Raw genomic sequence first — 12,799 nt, 5'->3', positions numbered from 1 at the left:
ATTGCTTAGATCTATATAAATTAATTCCAAAATAATACACCCCACCCCAACCTACTACACATACTCATATTATGAGTTTGTAATTTGTTACAGGGTCAGATACAGTTGAGCTCATTTTTCTCTGGATAACATTTTTTTAACAATCACAAAATTACTGAAAGATGTAAAGAGACAGAGCACTTTTTCCTCTGAACCACTTGAAAGTAAGTTGACATGATGCTCCATCACTCCCCAAATATGAGAGTATGTATTTCCTACAAATAAGAATCCTGTCCTGTAGAACCATTTGCTCATGCCCTGTGTATAAGCAGTCTCCCAGCTTTGCCACCTGCCCACTCTCCTGGGAGTGCCCTCCTTCTCTTCTGGCTCCAGCTCTGACTTTTGGTGCCGCTCTCCCCATGAGGAGGCTCTCCTGCTGGGCATGGGCTCTGACACGGGGCACAGGCCACTCCTCTGCATGGGAGGCCTGCACACACCCTTGCCCACTCACTGCTGCCAGGTAGCCCTGCTCCCCACTCACTTGGGACGCCCTCCTAGGAGTGCTGCCCTCCTCCTGCCATGACCTCGGGGCCCACAGAACTCCTCATTTAGGACCGCACTCCACATAGTGACCTCACTCCTAGATGGTTTGGGAAGAGAAGGAAAGTGGAGGAGTTAGGAGAGGGAAATGAGCCAGATCCCCTGGTTTCTAAGGGAGTTTTAATGTATAAAGACATCAAGTGGTGCATGCTTTTATAGTTTTGTAGCAGCTCCGAGACAGGAATCATTCACCAAGCCCTTTGTATTCTAGAAAAAAAAGTGCCAAAGGAAGAACAGTGTCACTTTATAGGGCGAGCTTGTCGTGGCTGGTCAAACCTTGCTGCTGCAGGTGCTACTTTAGTTTGTGTCTGCAGGCCATACCCCGCACCCCCCCTCCCCCGAAGGCTGTCCCTGGTCTGCCTCCACTGCCCGGTCCTTCAGTCCTTCACTCTCGGTCTTTCACTCAGGAGGCCAGCCAGTGCTGCGCCTCAGGCACCACAGAGGCACACAAGTTCAGCCACTGTCTGAACCACCCAGGAGAGTTTCATGGAATGGGAATTCCCGGGCTCTTCCTCAATGATGGGCTCAGCAGACCTGCAGGCAGGACTTTGGGGTCTGCATTTTTTTAAGCTCCCTGAGTTGTTCCAACACCTTGGGGTGACCTGATAGAGCACAAACCAAAATTTTAAAATTGTAGCTGAAGTAGAAATGCTGTCATTAAAGCTGAACTAGAAATAACACTTAGAAATATTATATTCTCCTAGAGACAGGAACTTAAGAATCATCTAGCCCTCCCCGCTGTGGAATTATACCCTGAGTACACAGGCTGCACACATTCTGTGGATGAGAACACCCAATTGGAAAGTGCCTGGCCTGTGGTGGTTTCTAAGACAGGAAAATAAAACATTTGTAGACGATCTGCTCTGAACCAGACAATTTTTATGGGTAATCTAATTTGATCTTTGTAACAATCTTGCAAGATAGGTGTGATCATGAACCTTTAACACATAGGCGATGCTGCAAACTCCACAAAACGGCTCAGGGAGGCCAGACGCTGATCTGCGTCTCTTTGGCTTCAGTGCTGTTCCCCTGCAACTGCTCAGGTTGGACGGCTCCAGGGCACTGAAGAGGAATGGAGGTATTGGACAGTTGTGCTCAATCTCTGTCCACTGCCCACCCCTTCTCTGCCTGCTGGGCCGGGACATGGGTGCTCTGGGCTGCATCAGCAGGGCTCTTCTGCAGCTCTCTCCTGTGCATGTGGAGCATCAGGGGTCAAGCAGAAAGTGTGTGTGCACAAGTAATGGAGAGTGGCTGTGCCCCCTGACTGGAGGTCACAGCTCCTGTCAGGCACTTGTCTCTGTCTCTGCTTCTGGAATCTACTTCCTTTCCTTACCTTATCAAGCCTAGAGGGATCGCTCACTGTTTTTTGCAGTTCCTGTGAAGTTTTGTAACTAGTTTATTTATGAAATTTCAAATTGCCCAATGTGAGTGAGTGAACATGGTGAGGGTGCAGTGGGAAAGAGTCAGACTGACGTGAAGCCCCTGATGCCATCATTAAGCTGCTGAGTGTTTCAGAGCTTCTCGTGAAGTGAAATAAGGAGCCCATATCATCGTTGTTTAAGCCAGGTGAACCGGATTTTAAATTACCTTCAGCTCCCAAACTATGAAATAGTTATTCTGGGAACATTAATGTTCTAAAGAACACAATTTTGGAACCACTAATCTAGAACAATTCTTTCATATTGTAGAAGAGGGAACTGAGGCCCAGAGAGGTTTCATCAGACATCAAAGACTACACAATTAAGTGTATAAATTGGACATATAAGTTCTATCAAAAGAGTACAGCTATGGCCCTGGCTGGTGTAGCTCAGTGGATTATGTGCTGGCTTATGAATTAATAGGGCCACTGGTTCAATTCCCTGGGTTGCAGACCAGGTTCCCAGTAGGGGGTGTGCAAGAGGCAACTACACATTGGTGTTTCTCTTTCTTCCCCTTCCCTTCCCCTTTCTAAAAAGTAAATAAACAAAAAATATATATATTTAAAGAATACAGCCATGGTCTATTTTGGAAGGAAGAAAAGGAACAAGTGCTTTTAAATTAGAAGCTTAGTCTTCTCAAATATTCAGTAAATATTTTCTTTGTGCTTTGAATATAACTGTTTCAAGAATAGTAAGAGGTCTGTATATGAAACCTGGCTCCACTGTTTTTGACTTGTGTAACACTGGGTTAAAGAAATTACTTAAAGGTTACAGAAAAAGCAAATAAGCAAGTATATGAATCAGGGCAAGGGGGATAGAAAATGGGGTGTCCTTGGTGAGGCATCTTAAGGAAAAGAGAGAGTAAACCAGGAAGACATCTCGGGCAGACATGCAGAGTTTCAGGCCTCACCCAGAGCCACCGAGTCAGAGTCTGCATGTAACACAATTCCTAGGTGCTTTTTCCCTGCACTCAGGTTTGAAAAGCACAGCTCTAGTTGTGATAGTTGCTGGGCCCAGGTGGTTAGCATGGAGGTGAGAAGGGGAGGATTCTAGGAAGTCTCCGGTTAGAGCCACCAAAATTTCCTGATGGATGGGACACATAGTGTGAGAGACAGAGAGGAGTCACCAAGGATGACCCTATGGATTTCAACCTGAGCACCTGGGAGGAAGGAGTTGCCATGCACAGAAAGAACAGGTGGGACAGGAGGATCAGCAGGTCAGTTTGGGACTGTGAAGCATGAGAGGGCCATTAGAAAGAACAGCAAGTACTCATTAGACACACAAGTCTTCAGTTCAGGAGTGGAGTCTGGGCAGGAGGCATACATTTGGAGGCTGTCAACTTATAATATAATCATCCAACCTATAATGCCATCATTTGTAAGAGTCATCATTATTATAGAATTGAAAACAATATAGTAGATAGTATTGAGAACCACAAGACAAGATGACACGTCATCACCAAGGAGTGAAGACAGAGAAGAGAACCACTAGAGCTCTGGGCCACTAGAGAGTTAAGATGTCTGGCATAAAAGAGGAACTGGCAAAGAAGTCTGAGGAGCAGCTGAGGAGCTGGTGAAGTAGGAGGAAGCCAAGAACAGTGAGGGAGGTATTCTGGAAATTAAGGAACAAAGTGTTTCAAGAAGAGGGGAGTGATCAACTGTGAGAAATGCTGCCACCTGTCCAGGAAGGAATGGCAAAAAATCCCCTTACCCGGGAGGCTGAGTTGGTTGGAACATCATCCAGTAACCAAAGGGTTGCAAGTTCAATTCCCTGTCAGGGCACATACCTAGGTTGTGGGTTTGATCCCCAGTCCAAGTGCATATGGAGTTTAACCAATAAATAGGAGGCAACCAATCAATGCTTCTCTCATCAATGTTTTTCTTTCCCATCCCCTCTCTAAAAGCAATGAAAAAATGTCCTCGGGTGAGGATAAAAAAATCGATGAGTGGAAGAGTGGGATCAAAACTTTTATTGGAACCCTGGCTGGTGTGGCTCAGTGGACTGAGCATCACACTGCGAAGCAAAGGGTCGCTGGTTTGATTCCCAGTCAGGCCACATGCCTGGGTTGTGGGCCAGGTTCCCTGGTGCAGGGTGTGTGAGAGGTAACCACATATTGATGTTTCTCTTCCCCTCTTTCTCCCACCCTTCCCCTCTGTCTAAAAATAAATAAATAAAATCTTTAAAAACAACCCTTTTATTGGAATGGGAGTTTAAGATAGACCTGGAGGAGAGGAAGTGGGGACAGTAGGTCTGGACAACTCTTTCTAGCTGTTTTGCTGCAAAGAAGTACAGACATTCCTTGGAGATATTGGGGATTTGGTTCCAGACCACTGACATACAGTGAATTGTAATCTTTTTTGCTGGTGGAGGGTCTTGCCTTCAATTTGTAAAAAATGCAACATCTGTGAAGCACAATAAAGTAAATACAATATAACGAAGTCTGGCTATACAAAGAAATCACATTGTAGCTGGAATCCAGGAACGTGTTTACACAGGATGAACAAGAGCAAATGCGCTGACAGGAATGATACAGGAAAGAGGGCAAGTGAATGACAATCTGGGAGTAGAGAGAGGGTGGGGCTGTGGGTACAAAGGAAGAAACTGGCTTCAGGCAGGAGTTTGGATGTTCACTGGGAGAGTCAGGCAGGGGAATGTGTGGTCAGGTAGTTGTCTGTATGAGCCTGCGGGTGTTTCCTTCTGACCGCTTCAGTTTTCCTGGTGAGTTCATGCTCACCTGTCACCATACAGTGTGACTTGCATCTCATGTACTTGCCTACAAAGAGAGGATGGGCTTGACAGAGGACAAAGGCATCGGCTCCCTGAATTTTTTTTCTTTATTCTCTTGTGAGTTTTCTTAACATGGGGCTTATTTCCTCTTAATAAGATCAAGTTTCTTGGTGTGCAAGGCTGAAAGGATGTCATCTTTTTTGTGATCAATTCCTCCCAGGTTCATGTCAGTTAATGAGACCTTCAGGTTAGCAGCCAGCTGACCTTTCCTAGATTTTATCAATTACAACCTGATTTTAAGTTATTTAATTTATTGATTTGGAACAGGAAAGAGACAGAAAGACATCAATTTGTTGTTATAATTGCATATGAATTCATAAGTTGATTCTTGTATGTGCCCTTGTTACAGAACAAACAAGGGGGGGCCTGGGATGAATACTATTATTGAAAAAAAAAGCCCCCAGGTCCGTCATGTCTGCCGCCAGAGGAAAGACATCTCTCAATGCCAGAGATTTGTGAAAAGGAAAGGAAATGTTTATTTAATGCTATACAAACTTAAAGTAGTGACCTAATGTCTTTATCAAAAATCCTAAAGTCCCTTAAAACACCCACAAACAGACACAGTCCTTCCTTCCTTCCCCCTTTGCCCAGTCCAGAGTACCGTATCTCAGGAAAGGAAATAGAAGTCCATGGCTCAGGCAGTCCTCTGGTTATTCCCAGTTAGTACTCTGTCTTGACTGGGAGACCTCCCTGGGTTCCTGGCACCCTCAGCTGAGTCACTGGGAATCTCTGCTAAAACCAGGTGGTGGTCCCCCCTTCTAAAGCTGTGGGGGTCCCCACTGTGGCAAAGGCACGTGGTCATCTCTCCCAGGGCCTCGGGATTCTCCACTCTGTCAAAGCCGCATGGTTCTCCCTCAATGGCTGCCATGTCTGGGTTTAAATCCCCCGCACCAATCTTCCTTTGCAGCCCCATTTCTGACTCCTCCTACACTAGGGCACACTTGCCCTCAATCTGCTGTCTTCTCCAGCTTTTCTGGTTGCCATCGTGGGTCTGGGCAGGTGTGACCCCATGTCAAGGAGCCAATCTTCTCCGAGCTCCCACGCAGGTGCTGTAACTCGGGGGACCTGCCCCCCAGTCATGTCTTGGTGGGGTAGTTACTTCCATTCCCCTGGCTCAGAGCATGGCTACAACTATTTAACATATCCAAGCAACCAGCCAAAGGCTATAGATATGTTAAATGACCACACCAGAGGTTAGCTGCAAGGCTATTGCTATGCAAAACAGCTCTCAATGGCTCTGCTCCATTTGTCCCTTCCCCCAACCCATGCCCTGGGCGGGGGGGGGGGGGGGGGGGGGGGGGGGGGGGGTGGGGGGGGGTGGGGGGTGGGGTGTGGTTAGGACATCCTAAAATCTCCTGGACACCTTGAGTTCTGGACCCCATTTGAAATGGCTATTTGGGGTCTCCCCTCTTGGCTGTACCCTGTAACACCCTGACCTGGGATCAAACCCACAACCTTGGCATATGGGGGATTCTCCAGCCAACTGAGCTACCCAGCCAGGGCCCCTTAAGAGCTCTAAAATGCCTCTTTGGATTTTATTGCTTTTCTTTTGTTGTCCACACTAGTTAGCTTGCACTTTTAAATATCTCTGTTTTTTCTGTTTGTCCGCCAGGAAATGGCATCCATCTGTTCTGGGTCTCTTGATGGAGTCGAGTATGCACTACGAAAGGAGAAGGGGGCTGTGAAGGTGACTGTGCCGAGGACACTTGCTTTCTGCTGTCACTGTGGCAGAAAGAGATAATTCCCCTTCTAGATCTTCTGAGGTAAGCTGGGCCTCTTGGGATGTTTTTGCTGATTATCTGTGGGAACTAGGGGGCAAGCTGTGAGTATTTTCAGCTTTACAAAGAGGCTTAAATTGAGCAAGGGTCTGGAAAGACTGGGTAGCCTGAGTTCTGATTCTGAAATTTAATCCTCCCTGGGGCTAGCAATCACTGTCTTGGCTTCCTTATTTATACAGTGGAAATAATAGTACCTGCCTTACACGGGGTGTTGGAAAACTAATTATTGACTGTGAGTAAAATGCTTTGAAGATGAAAGTGACATTTAAGTATTAGTGTTTTTTATTTCTGAGGGAGAAGGTGAACAGGTGGTGTTTACATTGGCAAATGGTTATTCAAGTAGTTGCACAAAAGCTCGCATTGGTGTGTTTAAGAGCTAAACTACGGGTTGTCTATGTTTATAAGGTAAAATTGGAAACAAAACTATTGGAAGAACCTGTTATATAGATATTCGGCATTTAAATTTTTCTAAATAATCTACAGGAGAAGATTGGGACTTCAGAGACTCCAGGAGGGAAGGTGCTCCGTGCAGGCGAGTGGCAGGCGGCAGCTACCTACCAGTGGGGACGCTCCATCACCAGGCAGCAGAGGGCATATGTGGGCGAGGGTGAGGAGCGCCTGGGAAGGCGGTGCCAAGACAGGGCCCATCACGCAGAGGAGAGGCTGTGGGCGTGATGGCGAGGCAGAGCTGCGACCCAGTGCCTGGCCGCCCAAAGGTGGGCGTGTGGGGTCGCGAGGAGGCGGCAGGTGGGCGCCAGAAGCAGCGCGACCACGTGAGTCTGGACGGGCGGCGGGAGGGAGGCCGCCGGGCGCCGAGAGCCGGTTACGACTAGCCCACGGGCTCAGTCCGGCTCCTGTCCTGAGACGGCTCCCAGCGCTCGCGCGCCACACGCAGAGCCGGCTCAGAGCGGGAAAAGTCACCCCAACCGTAGGGGGTAAGCAGCTCCGGACCCGCGGCATCACTATCGCTGTCTCCTTCCCAGGGTCGGGCGTTCAGTTCTGACCCGAAAGTCTAGTTTTGCGACCCAGCAGTGGGGAGCGGGCGCGACCACAGAGTCCGAGTTGGGGCGCCCGCTCGAGCCCCGCCGGAGCGAGGGCCTGCGGGTGCAGCGCGAAGATCTGTGGTCGCGCCGTGGCGCGACCGGGGTTGCGCGCCCTGTCTGCTTTCTGCTCTGCCCCTCAGTGCTCCCCACCTTTGTTCCACTGGAGGCCCCTGGGAGACCCTTGCCCTGGAGAGTGGAGTCTGTGGCTGCCCCTCCCCCGCCTCAGACTCCTCGTGGAGGGGACAGTCACCTTCCGGACTTGCAGACTTGCCCAGTTTCCGCTCCGTGGTGGCCGCGTGTCCCGCCTGGAGGGCTGCAGCTCTAACGCTTGGCTCCCCTGTCCCCGTCTCCGTCCCCGTCTCCGTCCCCGTCCTATCTCCTGTAGGTGTTGGCTGCTCTGCTCAGCGCAGCCCTTGGTGCTCCAGGCGCAGCGCCCCTCGGCCAGACAGGAAGAGGTTTCCCGGTGACGTAGTCGCTCGGCCTGGTCCGTGGGCCAAGCTGTTCTTGAAATAATGAAATGATTCAGTATATATTACCATTGTTAGAGTAAAAAAGTGTCTTTACTCTTTTTTAAAAAGTACTTCTGTACTGCCACTATATAACTGACATTTTAAAGGTTAAAATGATTCCACCAGTATTTCATCACTTGCTTCTTTAAATGTTGATGTGTTTGCATGTTAAATATAATCATGTGCTAGGTTAACTTCTAAGCCTGGTGCTACATCACCAAACGGACATAATAGCGTATGTGAGTATTCTGTTATGAAACTGGTTGGTATTAAATCCTTACAATGGTGTCAGAATTAAAGCATTTAAGTGGTGGTAAAATAGAGTGATTTACTAGTATGCTCAGCATACAGTTAGAAATGACTGGATTTCACTCATAGTAAATACATACGTAATTTTTCTTACCTCATTCTTACATTTATTTTTTCCCTGTTGAGTTCTTAAACTTTTCAACAGCTATTTCCCCCTCTTTTTATTCTGATTTATTAAAAGGTTTTTTAATTGTTACTCTATTATACTTCTCCCAATTTTCTCCCTTTGGCCTCTTCCACCCATCCCACCCCCCATTCCCACAGTCAGTTACCACCCTGTTGTCCATGTCCATGGGTCATTCATACGTGTTCCTTGACAATTCCCTTCCTTTACTACCACCATTACCCCTTTTTCCCCCTCCCATCTGGTCACCATCAGTCTGTTCCATGTTTCCATGCACGTGGTTTTGTCCCCTTAGTTTATTTTGTTCATTAGATTACTCTTATAAGTGAGATCATATGGTAATGTTTTTCACCAACTGGCTTATTTCATTTAGCATAATAACCTTGAGTTCCATCCATGCTGTCACAAAAGGTAGGAGTTCCTTCTTTCTTTCTGCTTCATAGTATTCTAATGTATAAATGTACCACAGTTGTTTGATCCACTCATGTCTTGATGGGCACTTAGGCTGTTTCCAGCACTTGACTATTGTAGTAGTGCTGCTATGAACATAGGAGTCAATAAGTTCTTTTGTATTGGTGAGTTGAGATTCTTAGGGTATATTCCCAGCAAAGGAATGGCTAGGTCAAAAGGCGGTTCCATTTTTAGTTTTTTGAGGAAATTCCATACTGTTTTCCACAATGGCAGCACCAGTCTGCATTCCATCAGCAGTGCACTAGGATTCCCTTTTCTCCGCATCCTCACCAGCACTTGTTATTTGAAGATTTATTAATGATGGACATTCTGACTGTGTGAGGTGATATCCTATTGTGGTTATAATTTGCAGTTCTCTGATGGCTAGTGATGTTAAGCATCCTTTCATATGTCTCTGGGTCCTTTCTGTGTCCTCCTTGGAGAAGTGTTCAGGTCCTTTTCTCATTTTTTAGTTGTCTTCCTGGCATTGAGTTGTGTGAGTTCTTTATGTATTTTGGAGATTTAACCCTTTTCTGAGGTATCATTGGCAAATATGTTTTCCCATACAGTTGGTTCCCTTTTCATTTTGATGATGTTTTCTTTAGCTGTGCAGAAGCTTCTTAATTTGATGTATTCCCATTTGTTTATTCTTTCCTTTATACCCCTTGTCCTAGAGGATGTATCAGCAAAAATATTGGTGCATGGGATATCTGAGATCTCACCTATGTTTTCCTCTAGGACTGTTATGGTGTCATAGCTTATGTTTAAGACTTTTATCCATATTGAGTTTATTCTGGTATAAGTTTGTGGTCTAATTTCATTTTTTTTTGCATGTACTATTCCATATCTCCTAGCAGCACTTGTTGAGAGCTATTTTTACTCCATTTTATGTTCCTGCCCCCTTTGTCAAATATTAATTGACCATAGAGACATGGGTTTATTTCTGAACCTCTCTATTCTGTTCCATTCATCCATGTGTTTGTTTTTATGCCAGCACAAGACTGTTCTGATTACAGTGGCCTAGTAGTATAGTTTGATATCCAGTATTATGATCTCTCCTACTTTGTTCTTCCTTCTCAAGATTCTGTGGCTATTTGGAATCAGTTTGTCTCCATATACTTTTTTGAACTATTTGTTGTACTTTTATATGAAATATGTCATTAGAATCTTGATAGGAATGGTGCTGGATCTATATATTGCTTTGGGTAGTATGGACATTTTAATGATTTTGATTCTCCCAGTCCATAACTGCAGTATATGCTTCCATTTATTTGCATCTTCCTTAAATTCTTTCTTCAGTGTTCCATAGTTTTCCAAGAACAGGTCTGTTGCCCCCTTGGTTAAGTTTATTTTATTTTTCTTGTTGCTATAATAAAGGAGATTTTTCTTCCTAGTTTCTGTTTCTGCTATTTCATGGCTGGTGTATAAAAATGCCTTCAATTTCTGAATATTGGACTTTGTACCCTGCTATTTTGCCAAATTCACTTATTAGGTCAAGTAGTTTTTTTTGTGGAGCCTGTAGGGTTTCTGTGTACACTATCATGTTGTTTGCAAATAATGACAGTTTTACTTCCTTCTTTCCTATTTGGATGCCTTGTATTTCTTTCTCTTGTCTGATCACTGTGGCTAGGACTTCCAATACTATGTTGAGTAAAAGGGTGAAAGCAGGCATCCTTGTCTTGTTCCTGATAATGGGGGAAAACTTTTAGTGTTTATCCTTTGAGCATGCTGTTGGCTATAGGTTTCTTGTATACGGCCTCTATTATGTTGAGGTATACTCCCTCTATTCCCACTTTGCTGAACACTATTATTGTAAATGGGAGCTGTGTGTACTTTATCAAATGCTTTTCAGCATCTATTGATATGATCATGTGATTTTTGTCTTTCATTTTGTTTATGTGGTGTATTACATTTATTGATTTGCAAACATTGTACCATCCTTGCATCCCTGAGATGAATCCCGCTTGATCATGGTGTATGATCTTTCTGATGTATCGCAGGACGCAGTTTGCCAATATTTTGTTGAGGATTTTAGCATTTATGTTCATCAGTGATATTGGCCTGTAGTTTTCTCTCTTTGTTGTGTCTTTACTTGGTTTTGGAATTAGGATAATATGGGCCTCATAAAAAGGGTTTGGGAGTCTTCCCTCTTCTTGAATTTTTTGGAATAGTTTGAAAAGGATAAGACTTAGCTCTTCCCTAAATGTTTGGTAAAATTCTCCTGTGAAGACATGTGGTCCAGAGCTTTTGTATGCTGGAAGTTTTTTGATAGTGCATCAAATTGCTTCAGTTTCACTAATTGTTATTGGTCTATTCACGCTTTCCACTTCTTCTTGATTCAGTTTTGGAAGATTATATTTTTCTAGAAGTTTGTGCATATTGCCCAGGTTGTCAAATTTCTTGGCATACAGTTGTTCATAGTAATTTCTTATAATTCTCTGTATTTCTGTGGTATTGATTGTAATTTCTCCTCTTTTGTTTCTAATTTTATTTATTTGTGTCCTCTCTCTTTTTTTCTTCATGGTTATAGGCTTGGTTAAAGTCTTGTTGACTTACGTCTGGTTAAAGGCTTGTCGAGTTTGTTTATCTTTTCAAAGAAACAGCTTCTGGATTTATTGATCCTTTGAATTATTCCTTTAGTCTCTATGTCATTTAATTCTGCTCTGATCTTGTTATGTCCTTCCTTCTACTCTCTCTGGATGTTGTTTGCTGTTGTTTTTCCTCCAGTTCTTGTAGATGTAGGGTTAGGTTGTTTATTTGAATTTTTTCTATCTTTTTTAGGTAGGCCTGTATCATTACGAACTTCCCTCTCAGGACTCTCTTCTCTGTGTCCCATAGGTTTTGGGCTGTTGTGTATTCATTTTCATTTGTTTCCATAATTTTTATTATTTCTTCTTTGATCTCATTATTAACCCATTAATTATTTAACAGCATGTTATTCAGTCTCCATGAATTTGAACTATTCTGAGTATTTTTCTTGAGGTTGGTTTCTAGTTTCAAGCCATTGCAATCTGAGAAGATTTTTGATATGATTTCAATTTTCTTGTGTTTGTTGTAAGCTTGTTTTGTGACCTATCATGTGGTCTATCTTTGAAAATGTCCTATGTGCATTTGAAAGGAATGTATATTTTGCTTCTTTGGGGTGAAAGGTTCTGTATTTATCAGTTAAGTCCATTTGATCTAGAGTGTTGTTCAGTGCCACAATATTCTTGTTGTTTTTTTTTTGCTTGGAAGATCTATCCATTATTGACAATTAGGTGTTACAATCCCCTACTATGAGTGTGTTGCTGTTGATATCTTTCTTGAAGTCCTCCAAGATTTGTCTTACATATTTTGGTGCTCTTATGTTGGGTGCATATGTTTACAAAAGCTATATCTTCTTGATGTATTGTTCCCTAATATTATATAGTGTCCTCCTTTGTCTCTTTTTCTGGCCTTTGTTTTGCAATTTATTTTGTCTGATATAAGTATTGCTACCTCAGCTTTTTTTCAGGTCCATTTGTCTTTGGATATTTTTTTCTCTCCCTTCACTTTCAGCTTGTGTAGGTATTTTGTTCTGAGGTGGGTCTCTTGTAGGCAGCAGATATACAGGTCATATTTTCTTATCCATTCAGCTATTCTGTGTCATTTGATTGGAGCATTTAATCCATTTACTCTTAAGGTTATTATTGATAGGTATTTATTCACTGCCATTTTAACCTTTGTTCCCCTCTCTCTCTCTGTCTTTCTCTCTCTTTCTTCCTCTTCTTAAAGCAGTTCCTTTAGCATCTCTTGCAATGCTGGTGTGGTGAAGATATGCTCT

This window comes from Phyllostomus discolor, chromosome 13, assembly GCF_004126475.2.
Source record: "Phyllostomus discolor isolate MPI-MPIP mPhyDis1 chromosome 13, mPhyDis1.pri.v3, whole genome shotgun sequence".
NCBI classification, from domain to species: domain Eukaryota; kingdom Metazoa; phylum Chordata; class Mammalia; order Chiroptera; family Phyllostomidae; genus Phyllostomus; species Phyllostomus discolor.
The sequence above is the reverse complement of the archived record's forward strand: the minus strand, read 5'-3'. Positions refer to the sequence as shown.